We start from the raw sequence: 12,352 nt of genomic DNA on the forward strand, positions 1-12,352 counted from the left end.
CCCTCCCCCACTCCTTGGCAACCACTGGTCTGTTCTCTGTCACCACAGTCCTGTCTTTTTGAGAATGTCACAAAAATGGAGCCGCAGAGTATGTAACATTTTGAGACTGGCTTCTTCCGCTAAGCACGATGCTTTTGGGATTCAGCCAAGCTGTGGCGTGTACAATAGTTTATTCCTTTTACCTTTTTGGTATTAAACACACAGGCACTGACAGCGTTGCTTATGTATATTGGCTTTTTGGCTCCTTTTATCACTCACGTTTTTCTCTTTCCTGGATGCGAATGAAATTGTCTCTTTCACAGGAACCCTGTGAAAAGCCGCAAACCAAATGCATACTATGGAGCAGGCAGGAAACCTGTGACTGTCACTGAACTAGATTAGTAAAACAGAAAGCCCTGAAGGTTCCATGTGGTATAACTTCTGGGGTCATTTTTAACTCCTGAAGTAAAGATGCTCCAATGTAACCCAATAAAAAAGAAAAATTAACCTTTACTCCAATTCTTTACAAAGCTAACACGGGAAACACAGCAAAGCCTTTGTTACTGGTTTTCCTTACATTCTCATAAAAATAAGAAAGGAGAAGGAAAGCACATAAATATTCAGCTATTCCTAGAATTGGGGGCTACAAGGCAACTCTGTCATTTGACAATTTATTCCCCAAACGTCGACTGGATGCAGGCACACAGCACCGTCCGGAGAGCAGGGAGAGCTGGCCATCCCCTGCCCTCAGGGACACGGCTCCAGAGTGGCCCAAACTCCCGAGCCCAGGTTTCCTCAGCCAGATTCCTTCCCTCGCTGTAGACAGGTTCCATTGAAATAACGGTACTCCCCAAGCTTCCACCATCGATGGGGTTGGTGGAGAGCCCCAAAGCCTGCTGAGCAGCTGGGGAAGCTGATATGGGATTTACAGTTCATCACAAATAACCCCCAAACGGTGAATTTACACATATCTAATCAGAGTTGATTGTGTTAGGGTTTAGTTGCTACAAAGATCAAATATAAAGGCATCAGCTGAAAGAAATTCCCTACTGGCCCCCTGGTTGGAGTGTGGAGTTTTATGGCTAATTGTCGGAGTTTTACTGCACCTTTTGTTTTTTTCACATAAAAAAGAAAAAACAGTCAACAATCAATACTCACTTAAAGGGCCACATGCAAGTCAGCCTACGTGGGGGTCTGGAAGAGACCTGAGAATAGAGTCTTCACTTCCCAGAGATAAGGGGAGAGAGGACGTGCCCACGACAAAAGCACCAAAGCATGGCATCACGCGATGAGGGCCAATGAGAAGCTCAGGTGGTAAGCATCACAAAGATTAGAGAGGGGAGGGTCAGAACAGCCGACCCGCACACCTACAGTCCTTTTACCTGGCCACAGGGAGCGTGCGCTGGCTCAGATGGGCGTGCTGGGCCCAGGCCGCGTCTGCACCTGCCCGTGCTTTCCACATTGTCCAGAGCTTGGCAGGGAAGGGAGGTCTCGTGGCCTGTCACTGTGGACTATAAAGGCCGGATGCTACAGAAATGCCACCGCTGTGCTCCAAGAGCGTGAGGGAAGACTGTTCTCCTGCCTGGGACAGCAAAAGGCTATTTCCCACAAGACAACACGTTTGGGGTTTTGTTTCTTAAAGAGGGCTATACTAAATTCTGCCAGAAAGGGTGCTTTTTTGCTAAAAGGAAGGAGACAGAGGCAGAAATCTGGAGGAGTCACCATGTAGTCCTTTGTGGTGACGGGAGGAACCCTGTGCCAGTTCATGGCCACCAGGCCCCCAAAAGCCAAGATGCCAGACACACACTCTCTGTGTCGCTGAACCTGAGAGGGACCTCAGTGAAGAAGAGGTGACATGTCCTCCAGGCAGACTGGTAGCAGAGATTATTAAATCCACCTACTGCCACGTAAGCCAGTTCATTCAGCCAAAATTCCAATCCTAGCAAAATTCCACACAACCACTCTTCCTCACACACACTATCTGTCCAAGAAGTCGCCAAGGTCCCAGCACGATGCCAGCTACCGGGCAACTCAAAGGAGTGGCACAAGAGCTCTAACTGCAAGGCATTAACCCTTTCTTTCAAAATTCAAAATATTGAATAAACACCCAAGAATGACCAAATACACAAGGCAAGAGTTCCCCTACAACCTCATACTTTCGTGGGAGAGACAGACCGTAGTAAATTAAACAAGTTTATAGGAGACAGAAAAAATGTCCTTAAGGCAGAACGTGAGCAGTCGCCAATGGACGGGCCAAGGGCTGAGATCATTCTGGGTTTAGAACTCCTGAGAGGACATTTTGAAGCTGGGACGGCAGCCAAGCTCTGAAGGACAGGTAGGACATGTCCAGGTGAAGGAACAGGGGTGGGGGTGGCAGTACAGGTGGGGGGAGGGAGGAAGTGCCCGGGCACGTGCAGTGGCAGCCAAGGCAAAGTGTGGGAAGCAGACAGACTGGCCCAATCGGGCTGGTGAAAAAAAACATGGCTGAGGAAGAAATGAGGGAAAAGGGCTGAGAGGCCAGTGCAGGTCTGATGATGGAGAGCCTGAGGGTGAGACCCCTGGACATGGGTGGGGAAATTTTGGCAAAACAGGAGCACAATGAATGGACTGGAGGCTCGAGTCAGGGGCGGCCCTGGTCTCCCCTGCAGCCAGGGCTGGGCCACAAAACCGCCTAGAAACAACTCCCCCGGTGCCCCCGGCCCCTGGCTTTCCAAGGGGTACTAGAGAGCCAAGAGCGAGAAAGAGCAGAGATGGGACTCGGGGCCTGACTGTCCGCTGTGTGGGGAGGGGGCAGGGGAAGGTGGGCTGTTCAACAAAGTACAGAGGCGGGCAGCCTCCCAAAGAACCATGCATACTTGTCCCATCCTGTTACCCCCAAAGTGATGCAATGGCCCGAGGCCAGCCAGGGGGAGGTCCAAGCCTCCTGCCAAAGCCTTGCTGGGCAAACAGCTACAGGGAACAATCAGAGCTGGCCTGGGTTACAGAATTAAGTTCCATGGAAGGAAGGACTGCGCCAAATCTTCTCACTTAGGATAGGAAGTGATTCAACAGGTCAAGGGGTGGTGGGGTGGGGGTAGGGCTTTAAAAGCCCGGGGCTTTGCCGGCCCTGAGTTTCGATCTGGTCTCTGCCAGTTAGAGCATGGTGACCTCGGGCAAGTTCCGTGAGGCCTCGTGGCCTCTCTTCACACTCATCTGTGAAATGGGACATATCACTGCAGGGCTGCTGAGAACTAAATGAAGACGTGTTGGTACAGGGCCTGGCCATGGAAGGGGATCAGTAAATGGTGACCGCCTGACCATTAGGAGGCCGTGCAGCCTCTGCTGCAGCGGGACAGTCGCCAGCACTGCACAGATGGGTTTCTGGTTTGGGTCCCCACTTGGGAGGGGAAGTCGTCTTCCCAAAGGTCTGCCCATCCCCAGCGCTCGGGGGAACCCCGCTCCTATCTACACAGCTCCCATAACACAGGAAAGAGCACAGTCCAGAGGTCAGAGACCTGGGGGGCAGGTGCCTGTGGCCTGGGCGTCCTGACCCAGCAGAACACCCAGTGCAGGAGGCCGCAGGCTGATGTCACAGCACCAGTCCTCTTACACAAGATGCTTCTCTGTGTGCGATGGGACCACACATAAAGTCATCACGTCAGCCCACAGGGCCCGCAGTTCAGAAGGAATCCTCCATCTATTCTCAAAGACACAGTGGAGAGACTGATTACAGTTAGGGGTAGATCCTCTTTATTAGAGTCCAGAATCTGGAGCCAGAAAGGGCAAAATCGGGTAAGCCCTGTCTGGGTGTGCGCCACCTGCGAGGCTGACCCAGCCTCCCGAGCAGTGACGACACTTTGCTGCAAACACGCTGTGCCCTGCAGTGCCAGTGAGGATCCAATACCAGCCCTCCTCGCAAGGCACTCGCGAGCTCGTTTAAGCAGGAAGACGTGAACATGAGAGGAGCTGAGGAACAAATCCAGGTGAAATATTGCACGACGGGACACCGACTGAGAAGTGGGGCCTTGGAGGGAGGAGACCCCTACATGGGGACGGTCAGAAAAGGCTGCTCTGACAGACAAAGTCAAAGGTCCACCGATGGAATGATGGAATGGGCTCCCAGAGCCTCACCAACTCTAAAATGGGACTTGCAAATGTGATTTAGACATTGTCCTGGGTGGAACGAGGAAAGCAACATCATCAGTGAAAGGAGCCAGGACACATGTAGTCACGGACACAGATGGGCTCAGCTCTCTGAGTGTCACCAGCTCTATGGTGAAGGGGTGCCTGGAAGCCTGCACACCTGCTCTGGCCTGCAAGGCCCAAGGTCGGGTCCACGGAGAAGGTGAGTGACAGCCCCTGCACCACAGCCAGAAAAAGCCCCTCCCCTAAGACAGTGGGAACCTGTCACCGAGGACTCCATGCCCAACTGCCTGACGAATGTCTGTGGGCGCTCTGAGCAGGATGTGGGGTGCCAGAAGCAGGCGTTGTGGTCTTCGGAGCAGATGTGACTGTCACCCTAAAGTCGCAAACCAGGTTTTAGGCTTTCGAAGCCGTTTAGGGTAAGTTGTGCATTGGGGAGGGGGGTCCCTGGTTAGTGCCAGGGCCTGACCATCCCTCCAGCTGGAGGGAAAGGCCTGCAGGCCTGAGGGTCCTGCACTAGACAGGGCTCTCCTCACCCGGCAAAGCACCTGAGAAGGCTGGCTCTAGGGACCCGCCACAGCCCACCTTCCTGAACTCTGGGACCCTGAGTCACCCCCTGATCCCTGGGGTCAGTATTTCTGGGCCAGTAGTCACCTCTTCATCCAGAAGACACGTCCTGGTCTACAGGTCATGTCTCCAAGAGGATTCCCCAATTTTAAAACCCATTTTGTTTTCCCCTACTTTTGAAAGTCACATCTAGGGAAGTATAAAGGAGCCGAAGTCTAAGAGAAGATGTCACATTTTACTGCTAAGTTGTCCCACTGGTGGAAGCAAGACACATCTCAGTGGGCACATGGACCAGAGAGAGGTTTGCAACTACTGCCAAAGCTTGAATCGAGGAATAAATAAATATATTTTTTATTTATTTACATATATATATATATATATATATTTTTTCCCCCCCTAAAGCAACAATATACCAACGAGGAAAACCAGTTGTGTTCTGATTAACCCCAAACTCTGAGAATGGGCTCAGCCTCCTTAACTTTCCTCACCCTGTAACTGCTCTGCAAGCTGATGTCAGTAGTTTTTATTTCTGATGCATCCTAAATTACAAGGAAATAACCACTCTTTCCAGCATTATCCCTACACACACACACACACACACACACACACACACACACACACACACACACACACACACGGTCTGTGACAAGCAAGGCTGCTGTGGTCAGAAGTCCTGCTTTCTTGGCCCTGCATCCAGTGGCACTCCCCTGTCGGATCTTGGGCACCCAGAATGACATCTGCAAAACAGAGCTGCAGCCTCGTGTAAGAGAGCCCGAGTCACTGTCACACTGTCATCACAGCTGTCAGCGATACGCTGAGCTCCTCCTGTCAGCTCGGTGTGGAGCGAGAACCTCCACCCTGGTAAGGACAGGTAAAATGATCCCCAGAGAAAGAGAGAGAGTGCTGTTGTTAGCAGGTGAGGGGCCACGCAGAGAGAGCAGACACTGAAAGCAAAGGAGTGTGACGAGGTGCCCACCTCCTTGCACACGCGCTCACAGGAGTTCACTTTCATCCCCTTGCCTTGCTTGAGGTCCGCCCTCAGGCATCCTTTCCTAGAGACGAATCTGCAGGAAACCGAGGTGTTCAACGCACAAGGCCTCTCAGTTGAAGCCCCGCAACCCCACTCCCCAGAGCACGTGACTTGGAGTTTGAAGACCTGGGCCCCTTTCCCAGACGTGCTACCTTACAGGGGAACAACCTTGGGAAATCCACATGATCATCTCTGCCTGTTTCTTCATCTGAGAAGATGGAGGTGGCATTTTTCTTGTCTAGTTTGATGATCCAATGAAATACAGCACACAAGCCCCCAACCTTTCATTTGGCAGTGACCCACAAGTGTTTATCGACACAAATTTTCATCAGAGAAGAAAAAGGCCACCTTTATTTCTCCCCATTGGTCCCCACACAGCCTAAGGTGGCATAAGAGACAATAGCCAGGCCACGCCCACGGTCCCTGGGCAGGAGCCCCTTAGGGCACACATCTGTGGGGCCCTCCCTGCACCCCAGGGCTGGCAGCGCCCTTCCTGTACCTCTTTATCTGTGAAAACATCTGACACTGATTGATGCTTGGCTGGCCCCAGCCTCCATTTCCACAGATCCTCCTTCAAAACAGGTCTCGAAAATCTGGAAAATTCTTTTGCTCCACCTGCCATCCTGCACACATGTGCACAAAACAGAGACACTAGAACACATCAGACCTGAGGAGGTGCCTTGCCCACAAGTGACCATGCAGTGACTCTGTGATGGGGCCTGGTTCCCATCATGGGTGCAGTGGAAGGAAACACAGAACTGAAATCCAGGACTCGAGCTCAGCTTGTCTGTGCAGCCGTAACCGAATCTCTGACTTACAGTCCTGTCCACTCTGTCACTGTGCAGGGCCCTGTGCAGGTCCAAGGTGGCAATGTCCAGGACAGCACTTTGCCAATGATGGAATGCCATGCACACAACAGGTGCCCTATAGGTGTGCCCTGTCCCACTGCAGGACTTGGCAAGACATTGCCATTTTTCACTGTAACCTTTCTTTCACAGTAACATCGATTTTTTAAAACAGAAGAAGATAAAAGCAAACTCAAGAGCCTATTTCGGTGTAATTTCGGAGTACGTAATTTCGGTGTTTACCCCCAGGCCCCATGCCTGTCGGTGCTACAATCTGTTCCCTGTCATCCATGGAACAGGTATGTCCTGACTGCCTACCTCTCGGTTCCAGGCACCGTGCTAGGCACAGCAGAGCCAGCCAGGAACTACCACAGCACACAATGCCTTGCCTCTTATGTTCTGAGCAGGAAGAGAGGCAATAAACAAACGGAGAGCCAACGTGCTGCACGGGTGGTGGTGAGAGCTTTCAAAACCAAAGTGAGATGTGACAGCTGGCAGACACCTGAATGAGGGAGGGAATGAGCTGTGGGGTAGGTGGGGGAAGAGTGCAGGCACAGGGGAGAGCAAACACGGCAAGGGGAATTGGGGGGCGGGATCAGGGACATGTTGGGTGTTGTGGGGAGAGGAGAGTACACAGCAAGAGGGCCTTGTAACACGTGGGCAAGACTTGAAATTCTGTTCTGAGTGAAGTAAGATGCCATCAGAGGGTTCCCAGCAGAGGGCTGGTACAATGTGACTTATACTTAATTTCATTTTCCAGTTACTCTTGCTTGCATATAGAAATATGATTAATTTTTGCATACTGACCATATATCCTATGACCTTGCTAAATTCACCTCTTTAGCATTTATAATTCACCTCTTTAGCATTTATAGTAGCATTTATTGGATTACTAAGAATTATGTCTTCTGCAAATAAAGATAATTCCACTTCTTCCTTCCCAAACTTTATGCCCTTTCTTTCTTTTTTGTTCCCTTAGTGCACTGCTTGGGACTTTACTGTGCTATATGGAGTGGGGAAAGCAGACTTCCTCACCTTAGTCCTGATCAAGGGAGAAAATATTCAACAGTTCACAGTTTGGAATGATTTTGGTTATGGGCTGCTGGGAGGTAGCCCCTAACAGATTGTAAAGTTTTCCTTTTAGTCTGAGTTTGCTAAGAGTTTCTAATGATAAACAGGCTGTGAATGTTGTCAAATGTTTTCTTGTGTACCTACTGAACACATCACATAGTTTTTCTTTTTTATTCAATTAATGTAGTGAATTACATTCATTGATTTTCACATGTTAAGCCAATCTTGCATTCCTGAGATAAACCCCACTTCGTCATGAGATAGTGTCCTTTTTATATATCGCTGTATTCAGTGTGCTAGTATTTCATTGCGTGTGTGTGTGTGTGTGTGTGTGTGTGTGGGTGTCCCTCTGTTCGTGAGGAATATTGGTCTGTAACTTCTTTTCCTTTTTTTAAGTCATCGTTATGCTGGCCTCATAAAATTATTTGGGAAGTGTTTCCTCTTTCCTCTTCCTCTTTGAAATTTGTGTAAGTTTGTGTAAGATCTCTTCCCTCATTTTTTTTTTTTTCTGAAATTCACCAGTACAGCCATTGGGCCTGGAGTTTTCTTAGTGGGAATGTTTCTAATTACAAATTTTTTTTTAATCGAATTTATGGCTATTCAGATTTTCACTTTCCTCTTGTGTCAGTTTTGATAATTTGTGTCTTTCAAGGAATTTATTCATTTCATATAATTTATTAATCTTTTTGACAAAAAGTAGTTCTTAGTACCCCATTATTATCCTTTTAATGTCTATGAGATGTATAATTATATGCCCTCTTTCATTCCTGATACTGGCCATTTGGTTTCCTTTGATTTTTCTTTTTCTTTTTATTTTAAGTATGTTTTTCCAGGACCCATCAGCTTCAAGTCAAGTAATTGTTTCAATCTAGTTGGGGAGGGCGCAGCTCACAATGGCCCATGCGGGGATCGAACCAGCAACCTTGGTGTTACAAGCACTGTGCTCTAACCAACTGAGCTAACCGGCCGCCCCATGATTTTTCTTGATTAATCTTCTTAGGGGATTATCAATTTTATTTATTTATAATGGTTTTTTTTTGTTTTGTTTTCAAATATTCTATAATTTATTGTAGACATTTTGCACTCTACCATCACCATACTGAACATGGTTTTATGAAAGTTACAATTTCATGATAAAAGTATTTCCTAACTACCGTGATAATCTACCTGTTTTCTTCTTAACCTCAACGTAACAGCTGAGATTAGGATTAAAATTTAACCCTAGCAGACATGAACACGTGGTGTCTTGGTTTACAAATACAGTTTAATACATCAGAATATTGACAAGTACTTACGCTGCTTCAGATGTACTACCAAGATATGGATAGCCAACAAGTTTATTCATCTTTTTAAAGAACCAACTTTTGTTTCCTCTGATTTTTCTCTATTGCTTGTTTGTACTCTTTCATTTACTCGCCTCTTATCTTTTGTCACACATTTTACTGTTACAAATATTAGAAATTCCACAATAAATTGCTATTATTTTTGCTTTAAATCACCAATTGTCTTTTAAAGAAATTTTAAAGTGAGAATATAATTTTTTTATATATTTACAACATATTTCTCATTTCTGGCACTTTTCATTCCTTCATATAGATCCGTATTCTATATGGTGTCATCTCCATTCTGGGAAGACTGTGCTTTAAGGATTCTTACACTGCAGGTCCGCAGGGAACAATTTCTCTCAAATTTTGTCAATTTGAAAATGCCTTTTTTTCACATTTAAAGAGTTTTTTTCAGAACTTTAAAGATGATGTCCCATTGTCTTCTATGCATTGATAAGAATTCAGCTGTATCCTTATTTTTCTTCCCCTACATGTAATATACCTTCTTTCCTCTGGCTGTTTTTATATTTTATTTTTATCTTTTGTTTTCAGCAATTTAATTCTGGTGTGCCTAGGTATGACTTTCTTTGGGTTTACCCTGGTTGGGGTTCACTGAAATTCTGGAATCTGTAGGTTGAGTTTTTTTCATCAAATTTGGGGAAACTTTCTCAGATATCTTTCTGCCCCAATTTCTCTTCTTCTAGAACTCCAATTACACATATTTGAGACTACTTGCTATTATCAATCACATGCCACTGAGGCTCTGTATCTTTTTTTCATTTTTTTTTTCACTCTGTGCATCAGTTTGAATGGTTTGTATTGATCTGTCTTCTTCAAGTTCACTGGTATTTTCTTCTACGGTGTCCAAACTGCTGTTTGGCAGATCCATCCAGTGAATTTTTCATTTCAGATGAATGTACTTTTCATTTCTAGAATTTTCATTTGGTTATTAACTTTCCATTCCTCTACTGACATCCCTATCTGCTCAATCATTATGTTTGTATGGGTTTGTATCTATTGACCTTTTTCTCTTTGTTGTTGGTCACACTGTCCTGCATGTCTAGTGATTTATTATTGTACGCTGGATATTGCTGATAATACTTTGCTTAAAGAGTATTGAGTTTTATTCTGGCGGGCTGTTAGCTGACTGGCCTATCTTGATCCCAGTGAGGCTTATTTTCAGATTTTGTTATAGTGGGTTTAGTGTGGCCCTTACTCTAGACTAGGGTAACCCAACTCCTAAGGTGTGGCCTTTCTGTGGTCTCAGGTGAATACTCAAGGTATCCAGCAAGCCTCTTCACTCTGGCAGGTTAGAACTCTAAATCTCCCAGCACTGTGTAACCTCCAGAATCTCTGTTCAGCTCACTTGCTGATTAATCTTCCTCCTCCTCCTCCCAACACCCAGTAGTTGTTTTCTGCCAAGCCTCAAAGAGTCTTGTCTTGTGTAAACACAGCTTAGCATGTAGGCACGATTCTAGGGGAACGCTTTGAAGATTTCTGAAATCCTTCCTCTGCTCAGAACCCTTCTCTCCAGTACCCTGCCTCACAAATTCCAGCTGTGTCTGCACTCCAAAATCCTGATTTCTGTTTCCTCTGCTCAACTGTCTGTTGGTGTCTGCTTTCTTGTGTCTTGGTTTTGAAGGTACTCACCAACAGAAAGCCAGGATGAATGTGGAGTTTGCCTCACATACTTCAGTTTGGATCAGAGACCTGCATTGAGCATTGTTCCATTCTTGAAAACAGTTGCCTCATATATTTTGTGCAGTATCATAATTGCTTAGGAAAGGAGAGTAAATCCAATATTTATTACCACATTATAGCTGGGATCAGAAGTCTGATTACATTCTAAAAGGTTACTGGCTGCTGTGTGGAAGAGATTGCAAAATGTACTATCTACTTTAAGGCCACATAAAAAAGACTGACGATGGAGTTTTTCTTGAAGCAGAAAATACTAATGCATTGACACCTGTTAAACACCTGTGCAAATCTGGCAAGAAATCAAAAGTGAAATGTGTACCTTCAGATAAGCCCATGGGCACACGAGGCTAGTTCTCATCTCTGACATAAGTAGAAACATGAAGTTTTGAAGGTTGGAGTAAAAGGCCCTCCTCTTATAAGCTAAGCTATAGCAGGAGCTGGCAGTCCCTTGTTGAAAGCTGTAAGCAGTGGACGCACTGGCCATCTCACCTGGGAAACCAACCACAAAAGAACAGGAACCCAAACGTGTGGGCTGGAAAGCTCTGAGATCAAGCATTGGGTCTCTTCTAGACAATTTCAACTCCTCACCTGTGAGGCAGGAAAGGGTCGCACACTGTCTCGCCTACAAATGCAGGACCAAGTCAACGCTCCAACAGAAGTTATTTTCCTAGCAAACGCCTGCCACTGGTACTGCAAATAGGGTCTGACCACCCAGCGAGATGACTCCACGGCTTCTCCCATGCACAGCGTGTGGCTGGCTTGTCAACCTAACAGCTTGTAAATGACCAGGAAGATTTTATCAGCCCAAATAAAAACCCAAACTCAAACTCACCCTATCTCTGGGAATGTCTACCAGGTAGATAAACACCTGAAGAACCGTCCCCCCCCCTTCCCTGGTACAAGCTGCCACTTGCCCTGGACAACAGACCACGGCTCAGGTTTCCAAGGTGGTTTACAGATCCAATGACCTCCCACTCTGGCACTGCCTCCATCAGTGTGGCTACAACATTCAGAATCTACGAAAGGCCACGGTCCGTACTTGCCTTGCAATTGCCATGAAAATCCCACATATACAGAAATTTACTTCATTTACACCTTGACCTGTTATCTCTCAGTCTGGACTCAGTCCCTATTTTCATTTGTATAACAACAGAATTATCCTAAAGGTTCAGAGGTCTACACAGAAAAAGCCCACTGCCCAAAACTTATTTTCCCCAACCCTACGTTTAAGAGCTTAATGCAAACGCTAAAAGTAGAGGCTATATTGAGGGGTCCTGATTTTAAACCTCACACAGTGAACCAACATTTCAGAAATTCTTTTCCTCCGACTCCTGAGAGAATTCCCCACTAAAAATTCAGAAGATTGGCAGAGAGTTGTCAGGCAATTTCTGTGTAAGGTTTCTGAGCAGAGCACACCATGAAATTCATCTTTTCCAGAGCCCTCGATAGCAGTAGCAAACTCTTCAATTTCCCTTATGATATTTGCATCAAATTCCCTGTGCTTTTCAAGGGGTACTTATTTATTCGTAAAATTATTTTATTTGGTTCAATTGTCTCCCCATTTACATGTAACAGCTGTGCAGTGTCATTGCTATAAATTTTAAGAAGAGGTGGGCAGGTATGGAAAAATCCCTGTTAAATGGCTGAGAAAGCAGTCATGATTATTAGATGAGGGGCCACAGAGGAGGCTGAGAACGTCTGTATGTAATCTGGGC

The 12,352-nt window shown here is 46.4% G+C and overlaps 1 protein-coding gene across 8 annotated transcripts in view; it reads right to left on the reverse strand.

Annotated features, from left to right (window-relative positions):
- Positions 1-12,352, reverse strand: part of CRACDL (CRACD like) — a 105,611-nt gene that overhangs the window by 70,948 nt on the left and 22,311 nt on the right. The window contains exon 1 of one of the 8 annotated variants that reach the window (XM_074332353.1): positions 11,226-11,467. The exons of the other annotated variants lie outside the window; for them this stretch is intronic. The gene's annotated coding sequence lies outside the window, so the exon portion shown is untranslated. Of the gene's footprint in view, positions 1-11,225; positions 11,468-12,352 lie in introns of those variants that run through there. 8 annotated transcript variants of the gene reach the window in all.

This window comes from Rhinolophus sinicus, linkage group LG05 (genome assembly GCF_036562045.2).
Source record: "Rhinolophus sinicus isolate RSC01 linkage group LG05, ASM3656204v1, whole genome shotgun sequence".
Taxonomy (NCBI): Eukaryota; Metazoa; Chordata; class Mammalia; order Chiroptera; family Rhinolophidae; genus Rhinolophus; species Rhinolophus sinicus.